This window comes from Canis lupus, chromosome 32 (assembly GCF_011100685.1).
Source record: "Canis lupus familiaris isolate Mischka breed German Shepherd chromosome 32, alternate assembly UU_Cfam_GSD_1.0, whole genome shotgun sequence".
Taxonomy (NCBI): Eukaryota; Metazoa; Chordata; class Mammalia; order Carnivora; family Canidae; genus Canis; species Canis lupus.
In genome coordinates, this window is record NC_049253.1 from 18,169,559 (window position 1) to 18,195,540 (window position 25,982).

The following is a 25,982-nucleotide window of genomic DNA, read 5'->3' on the forward strand; positions in this document are numbered from 1 at the left end:
CTCCTTCACTACAGTCAGATTCTCAGTGATTGAGCCCTGCAGATTCCTCTGCAATGCCTGTGGTGTGAGATCAGAGTAGGGCTCCTAAAAAGTGAACCACAATGCTGGAGTGGGGCTGATTGTTCCCACTGGATCCTCTTTTCCTGCTGGAGGAATGAGAAGTTTAAGGGAGATCTCTGTGCATGGTGCTGCACTTGTCCAGGGTAGAGGCAATGCAGTCTCTGTGTAGACACTTCTCTTACCTTTCTAATGCAGTCTGTCTTGGTCTCTGTGGTTCAAGGAGGGCTTGAGCCTCATCACCATGTTCTAGGATTCTTTCAGTGGCATCTTAATCTTGAATAGTTGTTAGTTGTTCTTCTTGTGATGGAGAACAAAGTCAAGAACAAACTAAGTCTCCACTTGGTCAACGCATTCTTGATAAATTTCTATGATAGGCCAAACAATGCAAATATCTTTCTCTCAAAAGATCTCAGAGTCTGAAATAAGAGATAAAATGTAAGCAAATAACTGAAATACAAGATAGAGAATGATGTTGACACAAGAAATGCATAAATAAATGCATAAATTATTTTAAGTATTATAAGTTAAGTATTATTAATTAAGTATTATAAGTATCATAGTATTTCAGAGAAAAGTCAGATGATATTTAATAGAGTGAAATCAAGAAGAGTTTTCTGGAGGACAAGATATTCCAAGCAGGTATGGACCTGCTGAGATAAAGGCAAAGCTATGCAGGTGGGGGAGAATGGGCAAAGTTATCCTGGGAACTGCTAGTTATTGTTTTTGATTAACATAAGAGATGGGGAGATGTGGGAGAGATGCAGTTAGGAGGGTATGGAAGCCAAATCATGGATACATAGAATATCAACATTATGGGGATCTTCAATTTGGGATTGCTCATTAAATTCCTCATTCAGTATCTGAGGAAAATGAGGCCCAGAGAGGTAAAGTGGCCTGCCCAAGGTCACATAGATAGCTAAGGAAAAAAATAAAATAAGCAGTAGAATTGTGAGTTTTAAATATCCCAGACTATAATCAAAATGTAGTTAAATTTAACATAAGATAAAATTTTAAAATATCCTCACCATGGCATATGTACACAAATCTGGAGTATACCTAAGAGTGAAATGGCTGAGTCAAAGGATATTTATATGATGCAGAAGTTGAGCATTAGTCAATGCTGCCAGTTTACCAAGGTGGTTGTACCAATTTACACTTCCATCAGCAGTTTTGTACAACCTTACCAACACTTTGGATTGTCTGTTACATGTTAGCCTTTCTGATAAGCCTGTAGTATATCTCATGTATTTGGTTTGCACCTCCTGATGACTCATGAACTTGAGCACCTTTTTGTATGTTTATTAGCTATTCGTATATCCTTTTTTTTTTTTTTTTTGGTGAAATGCCAGTTCAAATTTTTGCTTAATTAAAAAAATATGATGCTTAAAAGTTATACTACAGAATTCAAAGTCACTTCAACAACGTAAGTCATTAAAGGCAATTTAAGTTTTATTAGCATATCCAGGACACACATGCCCAACAAAGATGGTACAGGAAGCTAGAGAGTGCAGTCTGGTTGGTCCCAAGCCAAGTTGTTTAATAAGCACAACTTGCCTTTGTATCCTTTCACCTCCTCTATTGGATTTCCCCCCTTCCAACTTCTCTGTGGTAACATAGCCCCACTGACACCTCTTCCCCATTTCTCCAACCTTATTCTATATCCTGGATGGGAGAGTGCATTGGAAAGCACCACTCTTAGGTTTCCCTTTGTACTTTGTGTATATCAATACTTTCATGAGTTTTTAACATGCAAAAGTAGCCTTGAAAAGAGCTGAGTTTGAGAGTGAGGACAAAAGAGAGTTTAATTGAATTGTGAGAAAAATCCATTGGAGCAGGAAAGGATTTAGCCCTTGAAGGAGTATTTAAAGATTTTTTTAAATTTATTTATTCATGAGAGACACAGAGACAGAGAGAGAGAGAGAGAGCCAGAGACACAGGCAGAAGGAGAAACAGGCTCCACACAGGAAGACTGACATGGGACTTGATACTGGGTCTCCAGGATCATGCCCTGGACTAAACCGCTGAGCCACCCAGGCTGCCCTGAAGGAGTATTTAAAGAGGAGAAATGAGAGGGGGATTCAGAATCCAGCAGGGTGATGTGATCACTGAGAAATTCCCAGTGGAGGGTGTTAAATGATTTTGTAAATTAAATTCTTTGAAATTTTAGTCATCTAGAAAAATACATTTATATGGTTCATAAATCAAAATATATTCAATGAAATGTCTTACTTAGTCCAACTTTTGTCCTTATCTACCCCATTCCACTCTCTCTCACTTACAGGAAGTTTCTTTTTTAGTTTTTAGGGTATCTTTCCAGTATTTCCAATACAAACCAACCTTAATTTATGTTTTAATTTTCTAACTTCCAAAAATATTTTAATGGCAGTGTCTAATATTCACTTGAAATTATTTGAGATATGAGGCAAATCTTCAAAATTTAGCAAAATCTGCCTCACACAACACTTTTTTTAAAAAAGATTTCTTTATTTTAGAGAGAGAGAGAGAAAGCAAGTGAGCATGAGTGGGAGAAGGAGCAGAGGGAGAGAATCTTCAAGCAGACTCCTTGTTGAATGTGGAGCCTGAAGGGGACTTGATCTTCTGACCAATGAGATCATGATCAGAGCTGAAATCGAGAGTCGGATGCTTAACCCACTGAACTATCTAGGTGCCCCACAACAGTCTTGTTTATATGTGTGGTTCTATGTGTATCACGGAACAGGATTTGAGTTTCTTATCTGGGCTAACATGATGTGGAACAGTACTGTGTAGAATGGAGAGAGAATCCATACACTGAATTAATTCATCAGGGGAAAAATGAAGCCAGAGGTGATTATGAGAACATAAACCCACCAGGAACTGATATAAATATTGGGAAGGGTGTTGGGTTTTCCACAGAATGTGTAGTGGTGGTTGAAGCCTATCGTATTTAGGCTTTAAAGGACAGAGTGGATTCAAATGATACCTGAATTACATATTATTGCCTTCAACTATGAAAAAATCCTTAATTATTAACCATTATTCTGGAACTTGATGATAAAACATCTCATTGCTAAGCTGAGAAGCTGATATTTTCTAAAGGCAAATGAGTAGTCATTGAAGGTTTTTAACAGGGGAATGACACAATCAGAATTATATTACTACAAGTTTAATTTGGCAGCCCCAAATTAATAACGCTATTCCTAGATTTGGGAATCCCATTGAAAGTATATTGGTTACCTGTTGATGCATAATAAAGCATCACAAAATTTACAGCTTAAAACAACAAGCATTCATTAACTTAGTTTCTGTAGATCAGAAATCTGGGTGTAGACATAGCAGGATTCAACTCATCACTGGCCATTAGACTGGGAACCCCAGTCCTTCCAAGGTCATTGGCCAGAGACCCCCCTCAATTTCTTGCCAAGTGAATCTGTCCATAGGGTAGCTCATTACATGGCAGCCGGCTTCCATCAGAGCCTGCAACTGAGAGAGCAAAAAAAGAGGAAGAAGAGACACACATAGAGGATGTGAAGATGGCTATGTGAAGATGAACTCAGGATCGTAGTAATGCATCTACAAGCTGGAAGAGAAGAAGGCACTCTCTAGTGCCTCAGAGAGACTATGGCCTTGATAATACCTTGATCTTGAACTTCTGACCTCCAGAACAGTAAGGCAATAATTTTTTTTGTTCTGAACCAGAATGCAGGGAGGGAAAGGAATGGAAGGGAAGAGAAGGGAAGGGGAAAGAGAAGGGAAGGGGAAGAGAGGAGAGGGGAGAGGAGAAAAAGAACAGATAAGCAAGATGGAAACCAGAGTCTCTTTGTAACCCAATCTCAGGAGTGATATGCCATCACATGTGCCATATTCTATTCACTGTGCCTTATTCTACTAATTCAAAGCAAATTGTCAACCCCAGTCAACATGCAAGGGGAGGGGGTTACTCAAGGTATAAATACCAGTAGGTGGGATTTATTGGGGACCATTTTAAAGGTTATTTCAACCTAGTAGGCTAGAAGTCGTGAGGCATTGCAGTAGGTGGTTCCTGTCAGGCGAGATAGGGGAACGGTGTGAAAATGAAGATAGAATTAGAATTGCCAGCACTTGCAAACAGATTGGATGGGTAGGATGAATGGAAAAAAGGTGTCAAGCCCGGCTGATTGGGATGATTGCCAAGGGAGTCACAGAGAGAAAACACATGATGAGAGGCAGATTTGGGAGAAACGTCAGTTAACAAGAATAGGTTTTAGGAAACTCAGCATTAAGGAATTAGGAGAGAAAGAACCAAGAATTCTTTTGGTTCCAATGACTTGCAGCATCTAGTGTAGAAAGAAGCAAGACCATATGCCTGGAGTAAGACAGACCTGGGTTCAAACAGCAACTCTTCCCATCACTAACAAGTCCTGTGCCACTGGACAGACTACACTGGTTCTCAATTTCTCTTCTGTTGATGTTCAAGTCAATGCCCACCTCTCCTGGTTATTTTTAGAGGTATTTGAGGTAACCACTTTAAGGTTCCTAGTACAGAGTAGGTGCTCAGTAAATAGTACTGAGTACAGTATCCTTCATGTTCTCCAAAGTAGGTATGAAAATATCCTTTGTCAGTGTCTCCTTACAACTATCAGATAACCCCACTTATATCACGTTATTTTGTCAAATTCAACCCCTGTCATAAAGTTTAATTTATACCTACATGGCATCAAATCATTTTATATGTGTAGGGTTTTATGTATTTGTGTCAATCATGTCACACAAATATCCCCCAAATGTGGGTACCCAAACATTTAAACTCACTAGCATTAAATGTTACTAGCATTCATTATGTGCATGAAATTAGTGTGTTGCTTTCCTTCTGTTTTTCTTTTTCTCTGAGGCCTACTCCAAAGTTGAGCTAGAAAGTCATTTTTAATAGCCTCTCCTTTTATTGGGCAGAAAGACACTATATAGTAGGTCAAAACGAGATAGAACAACAATCTAAACAATCTTTGAAGACCTGGATTTGAATCCTGATATTCTTTTTTTATTAGCCACTTAAACTTTTGGGTTTCCAGCTTCCTACATTCATAAAAATGTAGGACAGTTTGAGCTGCCTTATAGCCCTCCAGAGTAAATGGCCCAGGATTACAGAGGTGGAAGTTGCCATCATCCTCGTCTTCCCTGTAGCAACTCAGGGGTGAGGGCCACATCATTGCATCTACCCGCCAGTGCAAATGTATGCAGCATTGCCCACTGCCTGTCATGATGGGTGGTTGAGTGGGTGGATGGGTCATTGTGTACATTGCCCTCCAAATGCCAACAGGCAAATACTTGTAACACAAATGACAATCATCAGCTTTACTACCATCTAATCAGCGTTGCCAATATCATTTCTAACTTCCTCCCATTTTAACCTTTTCAAATAATCATATTGAGTTTAAGAGTTTCAGAGTAGGCAGAAGGTAATGTTGAAGTATTTGAAAGATCAGTTGAGACAGAAATGAATGTTGATATAAATTTGTCTCTTTTTTTGTTGTACCATAAATCTGTAGTACCACAAAAATGCATGAGGTTTGGAATTTCACATGTAAATTTTGCTAAACTTTTTTTTTCAAGCAATATTCGTATGTTTGGAGTTCATAATAATTATTTACATAAGTCAAATATTTAAACTGTGCCAGGCTCTGGACTTTACATTTATTAACTTGCCTAATTTCATAACAACCAGTCAAGTGTGTACTATGACTCTCTTTCACATCTAAGCAAACTGAGGCATAGACTCACCTTCCTGGAGATGAAGGTAAGTGACTGAGCGGGGCACTAATATCTATGCAGCCTGGCTGCAGGACCCACACTCTTCACCACTATGCCTAACTTTAAGTTCCAAATAGTTGTTTGCAAAGTGTTGTTTGCCAACTTCTTAGCCTCATAGTCACCGGCAAGTCTTCTTACAATATGGATTACTGAGTTCAACTCCTGACCTGTTGAATCAGAGTGCCAGGGTATGGGCCCTAGAAATCTGAACTTAAGCAAGGATTTTGCATTCTTCTAATGCAGACTAAAGTTTAGGAACCACCATACAAAACAGCCTTGGATTTTCCATGGGTCAGGAACCGTTGGATTCTAGATCCTGCCTATTTTCTTGCCTTTTTTGAAAGCTCAGCCCATACACTCTCCAAATGCAATCCTGAAGATCTCTTATTTAATTGAGGCAACAGCATCCAGACTGACTACCCAGGATGCCTCTATCTTTAAATTCCAAGGCCATCTACTTTTCTTCTTTGTTCTTCAGACGTTAATTTCTAACAGATGTGTTCCCTTTACTCATGCAGTCTGGTCTGGGGTGGATGTCTAAGGAACTACTCTGCCCCTGGCTAGAAGCTCAAGGCTTTTCATGAAGCGACATTTATCCAGGGTTCGTGGGTTTGGTTCCTGAGCCTTATTCACCCTCTACCTCCATGTCCACGGTATTCTCTTGACATTATTATCTGAGGACTCTTGTTTGCATCTGCTGGCCTCTCCTTTGAGTTCATGAGCCATGTTGCATCTCAGCTGCCCTCCCTGGTGAACCCCCACACCTCCCTGTCCCGGCACTTGTGTAAGTGTGACCACTTTCAATATGAATCATCATAAGAGATGTCCCATCTTAGATATCACTTGAATTGGCAAAACCTCCCACCAGATGTCTGTCCCAACCTCACAGTTTCTGTTTGGAGAACCCCCAAGAATCCCTGTGTTGCCAGGGCTAGCCTTTGCTTTCTTCCCTTTGAGTCCTCTCTCTCTTCTAGGGTTTAGGTCCTACCCCTTCATCCCAACTGAAATCCTGCCACTGGATTACCACTTCATTCTCACTTCTTGCCATCCTCAGGGTTGCATGTTTAGCTCCAGATACACTTTTAGTTGCTATAGAGGGACCTGTTCTTTCTTGCTACAAGGTTATTCTTGTTCTGTCTCCTATTCTCTTGGTCTAGAATACTCTCTGTTTCCCTTTCAGCTGCTAACTCCTTTTTTAAAGCTTTGGTTCCATTGTCACGTCCTCCTTTACCTCCCATTGACATCTCAATTCAATTCTTTTAAGATTTTATTTATTTATTTGAGACAGAGGGAGACAGAAAGAGACAGAGAGAGAGAGCATGAGAAGGGGGGGAGAGGGAAAGGGAGAAGCAGACCCCCAGGTCCCTGGGATCATGGCCTGCGCCAAAAGCAGATGCTTAATCATCTGAGACACTCAGGCACCTCAACATCTCAATTCTTGATCAAATGTTTTTCCTTTGAAATTCCACCATCCTGTACCTCTCCTGTCACAGAGTTCATCACATTATAACAACATTGCCTTTTTATTTACACATAGTCCCTCCTAGATTCTAAGCTTCATGATGACAGGGAGCCCATCTTCCCACTATATATTTTTTAAAGATTTTATCTATTTATTTGACAGAGAGAGAGAAAAAGCACAAGCAGGGGAAGCAGCAGAGGGAGAGGGAGAAGCCAGCTCTCTGTTGATCAGGGAGCCCAGTGCAGGACTTGATTCCAGCACCCTGGGATTGTGACCTGACCTGAAGGCAGACACTTAACTGACTGAGCCCCCCAGGTGTCCCTTCCTACTGTATTCTTAGTCCTCAGGACACAGTAGTTGTTGAAAAATAAACAGTAATAATATTATTTACTATTATAATAATTAATGAATTATTGTGAATCATAAATGTTTTTCCAAGTACTAGCTAAGTGCCTATCTGAATCAGAACACCTTTTGCTCTGGCATGAATCAGTGCCATGTTCTCACGCCTGATCTACTCCCTTGTAATACCTTGCTTGGCCCCTACATTCCACAGAAAGGATAAATCATGACTTTAGAGAGTAGGTCATAAAAGACATGGGTTTCTGCCTCATTGTCTCTTGGATTCTTAGCTCTGAGAGAAGCCAGCTGCCATGTCATGAGGACACTCAAGCATTCCTAGAAAGGAACTGAGGCCTCCTGCCAAGGGTCACCTTCAGTTTTCAACATGTGGGTGAGCCATTCTGGAAGAAGATCTTTATTCCATTCAAGCATTCAGATGGCCATAGACTTGGCAAACATCACGAATGCAACTTCGTAAGAGACGTTGAAGCAGAACCAGTTAAGTTTCTCCTGAATTCTTACGCTGTAGAAGCTGTGAGATGGTAAACATTTCTTGTTATAAGTTTCTAGGTTTGAAAATTTGTTACACAGTCATATGTAACTCATAAATTCTTTATTCAACCTTGTTTCACCAGTGAGAACACTCAGCCCACTATGAAAGCATAAATCTTAACAGGATGACAAAAGTTGAAAAGACATGTAAAAATCTGACTCAAAGTGTGAAAATATGGTAATTAAGGCCAACGTGTGTGCATGTGTATGTGTGTACACTTACACATACACACACACACACACACACCAGCAGGTGTCTCCCTCACTTCCCATGGTTCCTAGCTGAAACAAACTGCTCACCCATTTAAGCATAACACACACAATAAATAAACCCTTTACGTAGAGGGTGCCTGGGAGACTGAGTCAGTTAAGCCTCTGATTTCAGCTCAGGTCATGATCTAAGGTACTGGGATCAAGGCCCAGTGGATGCCCATGTGGAGGCTCCCCTTGGGCTCAGCAGGAACTCTGCTTCTCCCTCTACCCCTCCCCTACTCATGCTCGCTCAAACTTTCTCTCTCAAATGAGTCAATAAAATTTTAAGAAAAAAGAACAAGGAAACTAAATAAAGCATAGTATCCATCTTTGGTTTTTTGGATGGAGTGCTAACTCTACAACTGTTTTTTTTTTTTAAGATTTTATTTATTTATTTATTTATGACAGACACAGAGAGAAAGAAAGAGAGGCAGAGACACAGGCAGAAGGAGAAGCAGGCTCCATGCAGGGAGCCCGACATGAGACTCAATCCCCGGTCTCCAGGATCACACCCCAGGCCAAAGGCGGTACTAAACCACTGGGCCACCAGGGCTGCCCCTAACTCTACATCTTAAGAAGATCCACTGGTCAACTTAGAAAAAGGAGTGGTGGGAGGATCTAAAATAGATATGCTAACAAAGGGGCAGCTTTTTTTGAGACAAGTGTTTTTCAGCCTAGGAAGATAAAGCTTGAGAGGAAATATAATTTCAATTTTTAATATCCTACAGGACATGGAGAAGGTAAAGAAGAATTGTTCATCTGATGTCAGGGTGAATGCTTAAGTGTGTAGCAATATGGCCTTTGTGGCGGTCTTGTCTATATTTGGATTATAAAAACAACTATCCACATCAGGAAATCAACATATTTTTTTGAATCGTACAGAAGTTGAAGGTTGAAAATATAAGCAGATACACGTTAAAGCTTAGAAATCACAGGCTTTGGGGGAGCTGACCCTGTAAATATAATAGCCCTTCCTCTCCTTGACCAGCCTTAATCTTAGTGTATTTGAGCATTCTTAAATTCTTGCAATCGCCCCATCTAAATCAGCCTTCTAATGAGGACTCTCACCTTCTCTCATGTCTTCCCAATCCATTCTCCACAAGGCAGCTGGCATGCTCATTTTAAAAATATAAAACTGATCGTCTCTCCTTTGCTATGCCCTTTGGGCCCTCTCATTGATCCTTGCAGGAACACAGCCTCCTTACTGTGGCTCTGGCCCTGTAGCCCAGGTCCTGCCACTTCTCCAACCACCACCTGCCCCCTGCCCACCTCCTTTCTCTTCTGCAATTACCCCAGCCCCTTCCTATGTGGGGCTTTGGCAGTGGGAGTGTGTCCCATGGCTGCCTTACTGTCCTCCTTCAGGTTTTGAGTCTAACTCCCACATCCCAGAAAGGCTTTTCCCGACAATTCCTTTGAGTGCGTGGTTGCTTTCCTTTGCAGCATTTATCATTGCTTGAAAATGAATTCTTTTCTTTTTTGTTTATTTGTTCATATCACTAAGCCCTAGCTTTCAAGTGCCTTCCTTGCCCTAGTATTCCCAACACCTAGCACTATGATTGACATTTGTCATCATCCTCTTCATTATTAGAATAGCAAATGAGACAAAACAGACAAGTGAACAGCTGGATATTTCATGGCAAATTTCCATAATCAACACCATTTCACAAACTCTCCCCTCCTTCTTTCCCTCCTCCCTCTGTCCTTCCCCCTACCCTCCACCCCGTCTCTCGATTTCTCTATGGCTTGAAATATGTCAAGTCTTGGCTTTCTACCTTGCTGCTTCCAGAAAGTGCAAAGCAATTATATTCTGCTTTTCGCTTCTGACTCAAAGATTGTATGACTTTAACCGTGGGCTCCCTACCTGCCCTAGTTTCTCTTTAAGTAGAGGGAGCATGCATTTTCTGTTTGGTAAAAGGCTTTTGAACATGTTTAGCTCAGTGGTGTTTTTCTGTTGAGGAGTATTGCTAATGTGTGACAAAGTGTTGAGTGAGTGAAGGAAAGTGCCGTGCGTGGCAGCGCTATTAATAGAGATTTGGAAAACGGACACCTGCAGGAGAGTCAGACTCACGTCCAACCGTAGAACCTAAAGTCTGTGCCAGCCAGAAACTACCAGAGCTTTCCAGCAGCATCGCACTGTAAACATCATTTACTGAATTATCTTCCTTTTTCATTTTGTTGTACTGCCTGCTAACATGATCTCAATTAATATAACATAAAACAAACAGTCGTATTGTATTTGTTCAATTTTTTGAGTTAAACACATTTCGATAACTTTTCATTTAGTTACCATTTTCATGAAATTGATTATTCACTTTTTAATTAAGATAAAGAAGGAATTCACTTAATGTTAATTTTGGTGTTTATATTTTTCCCATCACATGATATTACCTGGGATCATCATTTTTTGGCATGATAACAAGAGTAGAAGAAAAATCAAGGCCTGAGGGAATGCCACTGTGCTAGCTTTGAAATTGGAAACCAAGAGAATAAATATTGAGGAAAGACCTATTTTTTTTTCTATTGTTTTTTTTTAAATATAACTCTTACATCCAAAAACATTTTTAAAGTACACCCTAGGCCTTTTTAGCAGGCTTTACTTCCTTATAACAAGATTTACTAATGAATTATCAATAATCAAAATTAAGTACACATAGAGGATTGCCTAGCCACAATTCTGAAGTTTAAAGTGGTATGAAAACCAAGGAGGGTTTCTTCTGTTTGTTTGCCGTTGTGGCCAAAAGAATTAAAAAATAAAAAATAAAATTGAACCTGAACCAATGCCTTGTTGTTAATCATCTTTATGTATTTCACTGAGTCTGGACAGCCATACATTTTACTGCAAAAATATTAATGTATTTTATTAAGGGGTGTTGCTTCAGCCCTCATTGGAAATGTTGTTTAAAGAATAATATAGGCACTTTATTATCTTTGAAAGAATGTGAAAAGCTTGAACTCAGTAGCACAAGCAATCTGCAGGTTTTCACACAGGGCTCTGGGGACCTGTGTCATGGAATCATAAAGAAATGTTCGAGTTGGAAGGTACCTAGGAGATAATATATTCCAACCTCCTCGTTTTATGAATGAGGACGCTGAGTCCAGAGAAGTGCAGTGACCTGCCAAAGGTCTTACTACTCGGTTAGTAGCAGAGATAGAAATAGACTCTGCTCCCAAGGTGCTCAAGTCCCGGGCTCCTTCCACTCACAGCGTTTCGAGGAGCTCTTCCCTGTGCTGGGATTTCTGAACACACACAAGTGTGCCCTCTACTCCAGGCCGCTGCTGCAGTGCGGAGGGAAGCCGAGACTGTGCATGACATGTACACATATGTACATGATGTGTGCAGGACATACCTACTTTTGAAAGAAACCAGGTCCCTCTTCTCTTCCTAAATTGAGCCCTATAGAATTGGGTTGATTCTGCTAACCAGCCGAAGGGCAGTCACCTTCATGATCCTCCCCAGTTTGGTAGGCACTGTTCCAAGTGCTAAAAAGGCCACGTCCTTGACTTTACACTCCAATTTAACTTGGTTGTTTGATCAGTTTCTATTAAAAACATGCCAGGATGCATATTAGCTTTCAATCACCAGGAAATTATTGGGCTTCTCCTATGTGCCCAGGATTGTAACATACTAAATCAGTGACTTTCAACCAAGGGCGATTTGCCCTTCGGAGAATGTTTGGCAAAGACTAAAAGTGTATTTACTTGTCGCAACTTGGAATGTGCTATTGGCATTAAATCGGTAGAGGCCAGGATTGCTCTAGAAGCCATTCAGTGCACAGGACAACCCCTGGCCCAAAAGGTCAATAGTGCTAAGACAGAGAAAATCAGAGACTAAACATAGACCATTATTATTATTGTCTTTTCTGGAGACTATATACTTTTGTAAGGGCGACTCAACTAACATTTATGAAGTTACAAAGCATAAATAAATACTAAACTCAGTGCTCTAAGGATTCAGAAACAGAAGACCGAAGTTCAAGCCCCACCTTGCCACTTCTTTCTTCTGTGATCTTTGGACAATCATTTAAGCATTTGGGGCCTCAGATTTATTATCTTGAAAACAAGGCTATTGATGACTAACCTACATATTTTATTGGGCTGTTATATCAAAAGAGATAGTGTTTTTGAAAAAACTTTGAGAACTATAAAGTATGAAATAGATATAAAGCAATAGTAGTACAATAATTCTTTACCACACTCTTTTACCAAATTCAGATAGACATGTTGTAGAAGTGTCCACCCTGACCTCGGCGAACAACATCATCATCTACTGGTAATCCAAGTCAGGAATACCACATCCTCCTTGATCCTTTTCTTTCTTTCTCTTTTTTTTTCTCTTGATCCTTTTCTTTTCTCATTCCCCAATCAGTCAGTGAGTCCTGGGGAATCTAGTTTTTTTTTTCTTTGTTGGGGGACAGAAGGGTAAGTGCAAGAATAGAAATCCAAATGAATACTCCATCCAGGCACTCGCTGATGAAGTTAACGTCGAATCACAGACAAATGGTTCAACACTGTTTGATTATGCTCTGTTGCCCTCTTCCTTTTCTTCCATCTTGCCCTCCTAGCCCTTGAAATTTCTTCCCTTATTCTTCTGGGAGACTCAGTAACAAGGCTATCATTTCTTATACATTGCCTTTTTGGGTGTGAGCAGACTTAAGACCAGGTGGATAGTTGAGTTCAGGGTGAGAGTCAGGACGTAAATGAAGGTGTGGGAGAGCATCATTTGAGGTCTAGTGAAGGAACTCAGATCTTCGGAATGTTTGAGGATCTCAGGGACATCTTTTTGGAAGGCACGAGCTAACTGACCGAACTGAGAACACCTACCATATATGTAAAGGGTACCACAATGTGCTACTTTGTGTAGAGTTTTTTGTACTATGCACACTCAGTATATGAACTCCTATGTATGTAAAAGATTTACTGTAGTTTAATTATTCACTCTCTAAAAAATGTTTTATCTGTGAAATTATTCCTAATAATGTAATAAAGACTCTCCCAGTGTGATTAAAATATATTTTTAATTGAAGTAAAAATAACAGTTTTATATTAGTTCAGGTGTACAACATAGTGATTCAACAATTCTATACATTAATCAATGCTCACTATAAGTGTAGTCACCCTCGGTCACCACACAACGTTAATACAATATTATTGACTATATTCTCTATGTTGTACTTTTCATCTCCATGACTAATTTAGTTTAAATTGGAAGCTTGTACCTCTTAATCCTCTTTATCCATTTCACCCATCCCCTACCCGTCTCCCTCTGGCAACCACCAGTTTAAAAAAAAATTAGAATAGATTTTGATTCACAAACAAATGCTTTAAAGGCACATCTCTTCTGACATGTCAAGTGATGTATATGGGGTAGAAAGAAAAGGACAAATGGACAATGTCTGCATTGATGGAAGAATTATATAGGCACAATTAGAAAACAGAAGGAAAACAACTTCTTTCAAGAATTGATTGGTACAACAGAGCGCTCAGTCAGTTAAGAATCTGCCTCGTGATCCCAGGGTCCTGGGATTGAGTCCTGCGTCACTGGACTCCCTGCTCAGTGGGGAGTCTGCTTTTCCCTCTTCTTCTACCCCTCTCCCCGTACTCGTGCTCTCTCTCTTTCTCTCTCTCTCTCGCTCACTCGCTCTCAAATAAATAAATAAAATCTTAAAACAAACAAAACAATAAAAAATGTATTGGTGCAGATCAGTTCATAGAACCATTTTCACTTTTTAAATCCATCATTTCTTGACTGCTTATAGCATATAAATCTTGTACTATAGTTTCATGTGGGTATAAAGAAACTCAGTGAAATGATTTATTTTTATTTTCTTTCTCTTGCTGTTTTGAGCTCTATGGTAGTATCTGAGACCTCGGCATACAGAAGGTCTGAAATGAAATATGCTTCACAAATTTCCGACATGGAATACCCATAATTATGATTCAGTTAAATAATACTAGTAGCTGGCTGTTAACAACAACAACAAAAAAAAAACTACAGTTTGTTTTTTCTTCTGTGATACTCAGAAGGATTGTGTTTTTCCCATGACGCATAGATATTCGCAGGATCATGCACATTCTGAGTTGACCCTATCCATAAAGCAAAGGAGAACAGTCTTGCTTGGCTGGAGTAGTTGGTTCCAGCATCATGCACACCATCACATGGAGCCAGCCTAGAAGCTTCATTCTGACTCTATACACTAAGTTGCCTTTCTCTTCCCAGACCATCCACCTCTTTGACTTTAGCTTGCTCCATGTCTGAACACACAAAAGTCTCCTGGTGGCCTGGATGATCAAGAAGCAGAGAGATGTAAATGAACTAGTTTAGAGCCCACTTTACAAATTGCAAAGAGATCTGAGTTCACTGGTATACTCTAACCTCCCCATGACATGAACTAGATTGTTCTTGGTGATTTTGATGTCATTTCCAAGGCCTGCATATTTCCCATTTGCCAGGTTCCTCTTGGATGTTAACACGGAGGGGTTTGCACTGGTACCGTTAATGTCAGAGAGATGTCTGCTGAGTTCTTATGGAGATTTACTCTGTAAAATCACATACCAGAATGAAGCTTGTTCCTTTAACAATTCCAGTAGATTTCCTAGGAAAAACCTCTTCCTAGCCCAGAAAAAGCCCATCCTCTATTTTTTTCTTTCATGGAGCTCCATCTAATGGCAATTTCCTGCTTTTCAACAGGGAGGGAAATGCCTGGTCTCCAGGTAAAGGCAAAACTCCCCCAGCTGTGGAGCTGAGTCTGGTGCTTTTTCAGTAAGGGTAGTAAGCCTTGATGTTTATCGTTTGCTGCATCAGGATTTTACCGATTGGATTGATTTCAGTTCTGGGCACTGAGAAAGTCAAGGAAAGAGAAAGCGTATGCTTTCACTTAATCATGTCACAAAGCAAGATACCCCCGCTGCACAGCTCTGAGCAACATCTGGCCAGGGCTGGAGCCACTCAGCTGTTCTAAATGCCAAGTCAGATGAGAAAATCACAGGCTTGAGACTGAAGACTGCAGGAGGCCTCTCTTGTGGCTTCTTACTGCATCACTCCATGGCGCTGAGGCAAGGTAGAGGCATGCAGAAAATGCACACTGCAATGGGCATGCATTTTGAGATGCAAACCGCAGGAACAAAGATACAATGCCTCATCAGTCCTTATGCTGCTCTTGAGTACAGAGACCCACAGTAACTGCTCCCAGGGTGTCATTCAGTAGCTGCTGGAGGCACGCTCTGCTGAGTCACTGGCCTTGGCAAGACAAGCTGGCGGGGACCTGGTAGGCAGGTGATAGAGGGAGAAAAAAAAAAAAAACTGCTCTGTAAACCAAGCAGCAAGGCCTTTTCCTGAGACTCACTTTTTATTTTAGTCCATTCACTTCTTTTCTATGTTTGTTATATTTTAGCTACTCCAACAGAGCTATAAGTATAGTTATTTACAAATGTCTTGAGTAATTGCAAATACGTTTCCAGGGTGCAGGAGGCTCTTTCTTCCCATCTACTTTCCTTTCTCTACAAACAAATGGGTGTTACGTGCACGTGTGTGCATGCATGCATACACACACACACACACACACACACACACAGTTGCAGGAAGGGGGCACTGTATTTGTGATGGCGACTTGGAAAAATTAAAAACTTCAACAGCAGCAATGGGATTATAAAGAAAAAATGAGAAGGACCCCATCCTAGGCACCCAGCCCCATGTCCGTGACCAAAGGCATCTGACATGCCTGGAACCTCCTTGTCCTCTGCTGGGACTCAGGTGGGTTCCTCCAAGAACTCTGACAGCTCCCACCTTGGGTCTTTGCACCAACTTGCCCAATTGGAAAGATTTTCTATTCTATGTGTGAGCCAGTAAATATTTCCGGTGAAAGGCTGTGAAAGGTGGGAATGACACATCCGGAAGCAGCTGTTTGAGGCCCAGAACACCCAGCAGGCCAGCTGGAGGTCCCTCACTATCTCTTTGTTATTGAGATGAGGTTGCTCCCTATAGAGAGGATGCTGGCTCCTCAAAGGCATTGCATTGCAAGTGTCTTACTATATTTACCCGCCAGTGGGAGTGACTTTGCTTTTCCAGTCAGAGGTGAGTGATTATTACAAAGGATGATCTAAGGACCAAAGTGACCTCAAAAGAGAGGCAGGAAATGCAATAATATATCTCTATTTCAATTCATTTAGCATCGCCCCCTCTCCCCCCAAACCAGACACTGACTCCTCTGCTGGTTGTTTTGGCTTCCAGCCATAATTTGCTTGCTAATAAGGAAATTCTTGCCCTGGACTGCCTTCTTTTCAAGGGTGTACAGTGGCAGTGTCGGTAAGGAAATCTGGATTTAGAAGAAGAGAAAATGCCTTTGAGTTCTCCTATAAAGATCCTGTTCCTTCCCCTGGAAGGGCCAGATTGTGGCCCAGAGGAGGGTCATAGCACTGTGGGAACTGATCCTTTACTTGTAAGTTTACTTCTTTACCTGTCCACAGAACACAAACGCCAACTGGATTCATTAGCGTGATGCTGCCTTACAACAAACACCCACACTGTATCTCGGGCCTAATGGTAATAATATGGGTCCATAATCCACTTCCTTCCCTAAAACAGAGGAAGGTGTATTTCCTCAATTCTTCTCATTCATCCACCCACTGAGAAGATTTCAGATTAGTCTAGAAATAAAAGGCTCAGGATATGAGACGTCAACTTTTAAGCCCTATCATTCCTCTGGCAGTTAAGTGTCACACTTCAACAGTACTTGGGTTTGCCTTGCTGTATTGTCAGAAATTTATTCAGCTGCAAGAAACAGAGAAATGTCCCCCAAATAACTTAAAATTATAAGGCTGATTTCCTGAAAACCTTCAGCTTATATTTTATTGTCTGCAATGTATTGCTTCGCTGCACCCAATTATGACAGTCTAGGAAGCTGGAGATTTTTAGCCAGGAACATTGTTACCCTGATTAAAATTACTAAGGAAGTAGAGAGGGACAGGAATTTGATTTTGGGGAGGAAAGAGTATTGATTGTTATAATCCCAGCATCTACCACTGTGCCTGGGAAATAGTAAATTATACGTACTTGTTGAATGAGGCCCTAAAATATTAAGATAAAGCATGGTCAAATCTTAAAATGCTAAGCCCCTTACAGGTGTCACTAATATAGTGATTAAGAAAATACCTGTGAGAAAATTTCATGGTAATAGAGATAAGTGTACAAAGCAAATATTTATTTGATTCTTTTTGATTCTTAATGTTCTTGATGAAATAGAAAAAGAAGGTCCTTAACATGCTCTAGCCATCTTTATACCATTATAGCTCTCAGAGGTGCAAAGATCTTGGCGTCAGCTCTTTCTGCAATAGTTTTTTTAATGAATTTCTAGGTCAATGGCCTTAATAAACATCACATTACAGTTGTGGGACTGTTTTGGTAACTTTATAGAAAATTATTCCAAAGATGGAATATCATGTATAAACATTGTCTTGGGATGGTCTTTATTTTTTAGCACCTTGATCATGAGTGAGTTTTCATAAAACAGAGGTATCCAGTGGTGTCTTTGATTTCAATAGAGCCTTAAATCGATTCAACAAGGATTAATGAGCATTGACTATACTCCAGGGATTATATGGGGGGAGAACACAGGCCCTGAGAATACACAGAAGAATCATGTACTATTTCTCTCCTCAAAGAGTATATAATCCAGGGTTGAGAGACATTTCTGATATGGTGAGTGCTATTCTAGATGGGATACATGATGCTGTAGGACACTTAGGAAGGGCAAGATTAGATCCATCCATCTGGAGAAAATTCTACAAGGTTGTTAGAGGGATCTGAGTTGGGCCTTGATTGAGGGCTTTAGCAAGTAGAAGGATGTGGTTGAAAATCCTATCCTTTTGTATTTGATTTATATTAAAATAATTATAGTGGCACAAGGCAAGAAAAAAATTAAGCAAGCGTGAAAGAAGTCCTCACTTAGGAAGGTAGAAGCTTGAAGCTGAATTAAAATCATACCTTTGGAGAATGTTATGAAACCTGTTTGACTTATAGTCATTAAGCAGTTCACAGTCACTGTCCTTGGAAATGGGATTTTGTAGACTGATCAAACTTTGCAAAGACTAAAGAAATAATGTCTCTTTTCTCCTGACCATCCTTTTCATTTGATGGAAAGGAAAGATGGGAGTTCAGAGTAACTGGCAAGCTTCCCATGACTGTAAAATTGCTGTCTGGAAACTGCTATTTGGCTCTTTGGTAAACAATATATCCCCCAAACTAAAGATCAGGTCATAGCACCATTTAATGATCTCAAAATATTTGAAAAGATACTTAAAAATTAAATCAAAGGTGTAGCTGTTTTCTATAGTGATGCAAAATGCGTACAGATGTTTATAGAATTCAAATTTGGAAAGTTGGAAAAGAGGTAAAAAGCATTGTGACAAAAGTCTTCAGATTGAAATTCAGTCCCTGTTAGGAGGGAACACCTGCTTCTCTGACAGCCTGAGAAGCAATCCATGCCCCTCAACCTCCACTCTGTCCTTCCCCACCACTGCCTTCAGGGGGACAGAAGACAATTGAGCTCAGACATCACATGGAGGTTGATGTTATAGAAAACCCAAATATCCAAACTGCAGTCAATCAAAGCATGTAATATGGTTGCAGATGATTAACTAAATTGATGGGGTGCTTGGCACTCTGTGTACCCTAGATATTTTCTTCCTTATTAGATACTCCATGCTGCTGGGTTTTTAGAAACCTCTGTTAGCTTGGATTCCTCAGGTTGTGGTTTTTGTTTTTTGTTTTGGGTTTTTTTTTTTTTTTTCAAAGCTCTTTTGTGTGTCCCACATGGGAGCATTGGAAATTACTATGTTATTCTCTTGAGGAGATATGCCTAGTGTTTTTACAGCATATTTGCTGTAGTGTTACTTTGTGTTACTTGTAGTTGCCATTCAGCATGGCAAGATTACCTATTTTATTTTATTACTTATCTTTCCTCTTGCACTGTTCCTGTCTTTTTGGAGAAAATGTATACCCAAACCACACTGATAGTTGGTTCTTCAGTGAGAGTAGCTCATGCTCTCCTCCAGGAATGTAGGACATGGGGCAATTTTAGTCTCTCTCAAAGCCAATCAGGCATCTGCAGATAACTTGTGCCTGTTAGCAAACAATTAAGAGAAAAAAGAACTTCACAGTATAATGGCTTGAAGTTGTAGCCTTGACCTTTTAACTCCTTTCAGCAATCGCTGAAATATCCTGCCCTCCAATAACTGGGTACTTTTATCAAAAGCTAAGTTATCACAGTCATGACAGACTCAAGACAACAGCCTCCCCTGGTGCTCTGTAGCAGTTTCCTGGGTGAAGGTCCCCACTGTGTGGTCATTAAGGCACTAGAGCTCAGTAGCACCTGAAGATTCACAAGGATACCCAGAGGCCAGGATGTAGTCCCAAGAATTGAGAGTGACAGAGGGGGAAGAGGGAACCCTTCTTGACAGCAGCTGTTTGTTCTCAGAACCCTCTTCCTGCTTTTCTGGGTATGAGGACAGTCTATTTCAGTATGGAGTATGTAAACAGCTCTCTGAAACCCCTCTTGTCTTATTTGTTGAGATTAGAAACATAGTATTTTTGAAAAAATAGGAATCTTCTTCCCAACAGGTAATTTTTAAGTTTTATATAGCTGAGAGATACTGTGATTTCAGTCAACATCTTTAGAAACCCACTAATTCTGAGACATAGAAATATTTGCTTGCTGTGGAGACCTTCTGGATGAAAACATTTTGCATATTTTCTCGCTATGTATGAGCAGCATCAGGTATAGATTAAATCAACCAATAATTGACCGGCTAGCAGACTATAGAATGTTGCTACTCTATCTCAAGTTGTTTATTTAAATTAGGATGTCATCTTTAGAGATGTAGTCAATCACTAGGACTGCCATAACTAAGTACCAGGGGGCTTGAACAAGAGGAATTTGCCCATGATTCTAGAGGCTAGAAATCCGGGATAAAGGTGTTGGCAGGGTTGGTTTCTTTGAGGCCTCCTTCTTTGGCTTGTAGATGGCTGCCTCCCTCCTGTGTCTTCACCTTGTCTTGCCTCTCTACTTGTTATGTCCTAATCTCCACTTCTTGTAAGGACACCAGTCATACTGGTCTAGGCCCCACCCACCCTTATTCCCTCATTTTAACTCCACTGCCTCTCTTCAAATACAGTCTCATTCTCAGGTATAGGGTGGTGGTGGTCAGGACTTCAACATATGAATTGGTTGAGGGGGGCACAACTCAGGCCCTGATCAGTGGTATTAGCAAGAAAAATATATTTGCAAAATGTATAGATTTATTGAAGCATATTACACACCAGGCAATGGGATAGCTGTTTTACATATGTAATTTTATACACTTCTTATAATGATCCTAAAAGCTAGATGAGTAGAATCTCTATTTTGCAAATGAGAAAATGTGGGCTCTGAAGTAAAGTGACTTTCCCAAAGCTATAGTGAACAAATTGTTGAGACCAAGTCTCCAGAAAGTGCACACGTTACCATTCTGCTCCTCTGCGATGTATGCAAGGTCACAGAGCTGGCCGGCAGCAAAGGCAGGCCTCCTAATTCCCAATGCAGCATTCTATTGCACTCATGTGCAAATGATCCGAGAGTAATGGAGTTTTCACTACCTCGCTTGTTAAAAATGAGGCTATCATTTTGCCTTGTGTTAGGCTGTTTTATATTTCGAGGGATAGAGAGCGATGAACATGATGAGATGTTAAAAACCACCAATGCCTTGCTTATTAACTCAGTTAATTAGGACTACTGAAAGGATATTAATAGGTACTTCCACTGACCATCCCGGTTTGCCTGGAACTGAGGGCATTTCCAGCATATGGGATTTTTCTGTTAAACTTCAGACAATCCTAATTTTAAAAGCAGAAACAGTCTTTTGTTTTTATTTTTTAAGACTGTATTTATTTATTTATTTATTTGAGAGAGAGAAAGAGTGCTGGAACAGTGTGGAGGAGTAGAGGGAGAGGGAGGTGGTAAAGCATCTCAAGCAGACTCCTGGCTGAGCACTGAGCATGATGGGGGGCTCAATCTCATGATCCCAAGATCATGACCTGAGCCGAAACCAAGAGTCATTTGCTTAACCAACTGAGCCACCCAGGTGCCCCAAACAGAAACAGTTTTAAAGCAGAAAATATTGGAAACAATTTCAACAACTGCAGAGGCAGGCCCTCTGGAGAATGGGACTACAGACACAACAGCTAGACTCCTTAAGGACTGAACATACAAATGGACAATGGCTAGACCATATATAAAACTAGACCTTTGGCTGGCAACCTACAGTCCTTTTCCCAGGAAGCCAACCCCTTGTCTGCAATGAACAACCAATTATGTCTCACTTGAAGGAAGCCAGATTGCCATTTCTGGTGGCAACCCAGGAAGCTAAACAATAATTTCTGTAACAATCAGCCCAAAATGTCCAGGGCTTAATTAATAATCAATGTCTGCCCTAATTTTTGTTCCTGCTCCCAACTTAGGGTAAATCAGAGAAAGCCAAATATGCACCCCTAACCCCTAACAGAATGTCCTACTTCTAGTTAGCCCACCAGTAGTTCCCCTTGCCAAAGGCCTCAATGAGGGCACACCAGAAGCCTTCTCTTTCATCTACTATAAAGTTTCCCCCACTCCTCTGCCTGCTTTGAGTCCCTGTCAAAGGCTGCAAGTGACATGGCAGTCTCCCTTGCTATAGCAAACTCAGAACAAATAGCTTTTGCTTGCTGTCATTTGATTGGCCTTTATTTTCACATTCCATCAACAAGACACATCATTCATCCTCTACTCTAGCGTTCCACCATTTTGGACAGCACTCCGCCTTTACTGTTCTCACCTGCTATGATACCATTGAAAACTGTCTGTGCCTTTGTGGTCTCAGGCTTCTGTTTACTGCCTTATTTCTGGGCCTTCAGGTTTTCCTTTCCACCAGCTGCATCTATCTTTTAGTTGAACTCCCTGAGAGAAAGTGTCAGAATGCAGCATGCATTGGGTGCTAAAGGAACATCCTTAGTATGCATTGTTATGACTCCAGCCAACTCATAAGCTGCTGGCCAGACTATAAATGACTGCCTTTGGCTCAATGGCTGGTCCTTGGCCACAGAGCAGCTTTGCTCATGGTAACACCATCATGTGGTACAAAGCATGGCAACTCATGTATAATAAGGCCATTTCATTCAAATAGAGTTTGTGATTATGGCTTCACAACGAGTATACATTAACAAAACTGACTAAGGGTTATGTCTGAAAATGACATTTGGTCCTTATTGAAAAGATATGTTTGAACATGTGAAGCACACACAGCAAGGCACCCTACATATTCTTCTTTACTTTTCTTCTTTCCAAGAGCTCTTTTTCACTTTATAATTGGAAGAAAGAGAAGCTTTGAGTACGTGCTCAATTTGATTTGGCAGATTTTTATCCCTGCCATGTTACTACTGGGCTTTACTGAACAGAAAGTCTTGCAAATTAGATTCCAAGTGAACAGTGTGGGATTCTCCACCTTAATGAGTCATCCCTTGCATGTGAAACCTTTCAATAAATGATGTATCAACTGTTATTCATTACTAGTTCTATAAAACTACTTTCTTCTTAAAAGAATTAGACCCAAAGAATGGCCACTTTTGAATCTATTTTTCATAAAGTTTTTCAAAAATTTTTAGTTAATTTTGAATTATTTGTACTCATTTATTTATCATTGGGTTTTTCATATTTACAGAGCACCTTCTATCTTTCAGGCTTATTATTTACCTGCTAGAGTGTGATTTCCAAAGCAAAATTATTGTGTCTAAGTCCTCAGTTACTTTCCTGTGTATATGCCAATAGATAAATGCTCAGAGAAACATAATTTCAATATCAAGAGATCACCAGGCTCAAAGAGAAAGTCACTAGGCCTTGAAAACAGTTGCTTTAGGATCTGATCTTCATTATCTATGGAGATAAGAACTGCTAATTTGCAGCATTTGGACTCATCCAGATTACTATAAAGATGAGCTCTAGAAGCAAAGAAAAGTCACTAGGTTTTGTCTTCATTTCACAGAATGTCCCATACAAGACACCCAGTTCTCTTAAATTTGGGCTCTACATACTAAACAAATCACTGGACATGTTTTCAGATGGTTTTTCTAACCAGAAATGCAACTTGTCAACCAGAAGACCTAAGTGTCTTGCCAGTAGTGTTTTTCACAGTAAGATGATAACTGACAATCTCTCTACAAATTCATATTTCTTGGATGCAATTTGCTTGTTCCAAGTGCTGCTCAAACTTAAAGGAGAGGAATTTTACCAGCCTAGAGGTCCTCTGTGACCAAGACTCCCCAGGGTGGGATAGACACCCCCTTCATGTCTTTCTGTGGTGCCCAATACACATGCTGGGGCATATAGTAAATATGAATGACAATTATCAGCAACCCATTTCTGAAAGGAAGTGGTATTGTGAGGTTTTTTAAGACTGCCCCACATAAAGCAGGTCTAGGAACAATGAATGGGCTGAGGCGATCTGCTCTGAGAATCAAGTTGGGTCAAGTCAGCCAGAAGCATAGGGCAGGGAAAGAGCATGGTTGTGTTGGAGAGGTGTTGTGGGGGCGTAGGAAGTAAGAAAAGGGGTGGAGAATGACCGGGGGTTGGGAAAACGGAGTTTCATTCTCAAAAGTCAAAACCCAGGGATTGGCTTAGAAAACAAGCTCAGAAAAAAGGGCTGAGAAAGAGGCTCTAGTAGGTCTGGGCAGTTAAGAAGAGCTTACTGTTCCTACTCTGTACAAAACGTTGTCCTGTTCCAAGATTTTTATTATAAATTCATTATCCACATTTAACATCTTCACTGAGTCTTGTCGTGGGGTTAGGAAGCAGATATTATTGTGGACTGCTGCTGTGTTCACAAAGCAATCACTTACATAAATTCCCTTTATCACTGCTGAGTGATGGTGGAAGTATCCACTGATAACCTCTGAGAGCGTCAACTTCCTACCAGCTGCTGAGTCACCATATCAAGCATATTAATACATCTGCAAGAGAAAATTTCAGTTTTACACAGGATATAAATGCAACAGATATGGTTTCCCTCAAGGGAAAATAAGAGTTAGTAACTGACAAATATAAAATATCAATTACCCCTAAGATTAATATTGGAAAAAGCCCATAGTCTCTATTTTAAAAGTGGCTTCCTTGCTCACAAAACACATGAATATGACCTCCATAGGGTAATGACAGGTTGGATCTCCAACACACATTATTGGCATACTTTAGACATTATACCTCATTAAGTGTACAGGGCTTTAATTCACCCATAAGCATACCCTATAGTTCTAAGACTTATTTTCTACTGGAAAATTTATTACTATGGTTTCTTATGTGTTTGCAATTGTTTTAAACAAAGCACATTCTGTATTGCTACATTATCTTCTTTTAAAAGATTAGAGCATCTATATCCTGGATGAGTCAACATAGCCAGTTGGCCAGTCAGAAATGATTCTGTGCCCATCAGAGTCAGTTGTGACAAATATTCATATCAAAGGGCAGCCATAAACGTGTGTGCAATACCATATTAATCAAAGGCAATGCATGCCATGCAAATGGTTAGGGGATGCCTTCTAATGACAAATTCTACAAATGGCCCTATTATTTCTGCTTCAATAAATAATAGCTTCTTGGCAATGCAATCTGAATAATCCTTTAGTTCTGCTGGAAATATGAATGCCCACCTTGGTTTAACATTTGATTTTTGATCCCAAGAAACATTATGGTGTGACTCAAAATGATTGCAACTGAAGATAAAGGCATGTGATCTGTTGAGACTCAGACATGATATAGTCTGAATTTTCTCTTCTGCTCTTTTTCAAATTAAATTACTTTCACTCTGCAGTTTTAAAAAGCATATTTTGTGAGGAAGAAATGCACTTCAATATATGCTATCGGGACAAATATTTTCCATGTTATAAAATAATCATAATAATAAACATAAAAAGAGAAAGAGGAGGAAAGAAAAAGAAGAAAGAAACTGGACCCTTAACCACATGCTATAGATAAAAATCAATCCCAAGGAAAGATTTAAATGAGGAAGACAAAACTATAAAATTTTTAGGAGAACATGTGTCAGACTGTCTTTACAAAATTGGAATAGGGAGGGATTTATTAGACAATGAAATCCAAACAGTGAAGGAAAATATTGGTAAATTCAATTACATTAAATGGAAGAACTTTCCATCCCTCCATCCATCGCTCCTTCCCTTCCATCCTTCTATTTTCCCTCCTTCTCAAAACCTATTGGATCAGAGCCTGGGATAGGAAGGCCTACCTTGTAAAGCTGCAGCATCTCAGAGGTATGTCGGGGCTCTTGTGAGGAAGGTGCACCTAGTCGTGTGGCAGCTTGGCAAGGGCAATAGATTGCTTTTATATGAGGACTGACCATATAAGTAAGTATACTGAGGATAATGGGAGCCAGATTTCTCAAAGTTAGAGAAAGAAGCTACAGATATTAAAATGGGAAAAGCTAAAATAAATCTTGTAGTTTTCAATATAGAAAGGCCATAAACATAGATATATATGTA

The 25,982-nt window shown here is 40.1% G+C and overlaps 1 long non-coding RNA gene across 1 annotated transcript in view; it reads right to left on the reverse strand.

The window, feature by feature from the left end:
- LOC111093666 overlaps positions 1-25,982 on the reverse strand; it is a 62,933-nt gene that overhangs the window by 33,228 nt on the left and 3,723 nt on the right. Inside the window, exons 4-5 of the long non-coding RNA XR_005382784.1 lie at positions 24,330-24,440; positions 243-476 (exon numbers count right to left, since the gene is read on the reverse strand). This is a non-coding gene — a long non-coding RNA (uncharacterized LOC111093666). The remainder of the gene's footprint in view (positions 1-242; positions 477-24,329; positions 24,441-25,982) is intronic.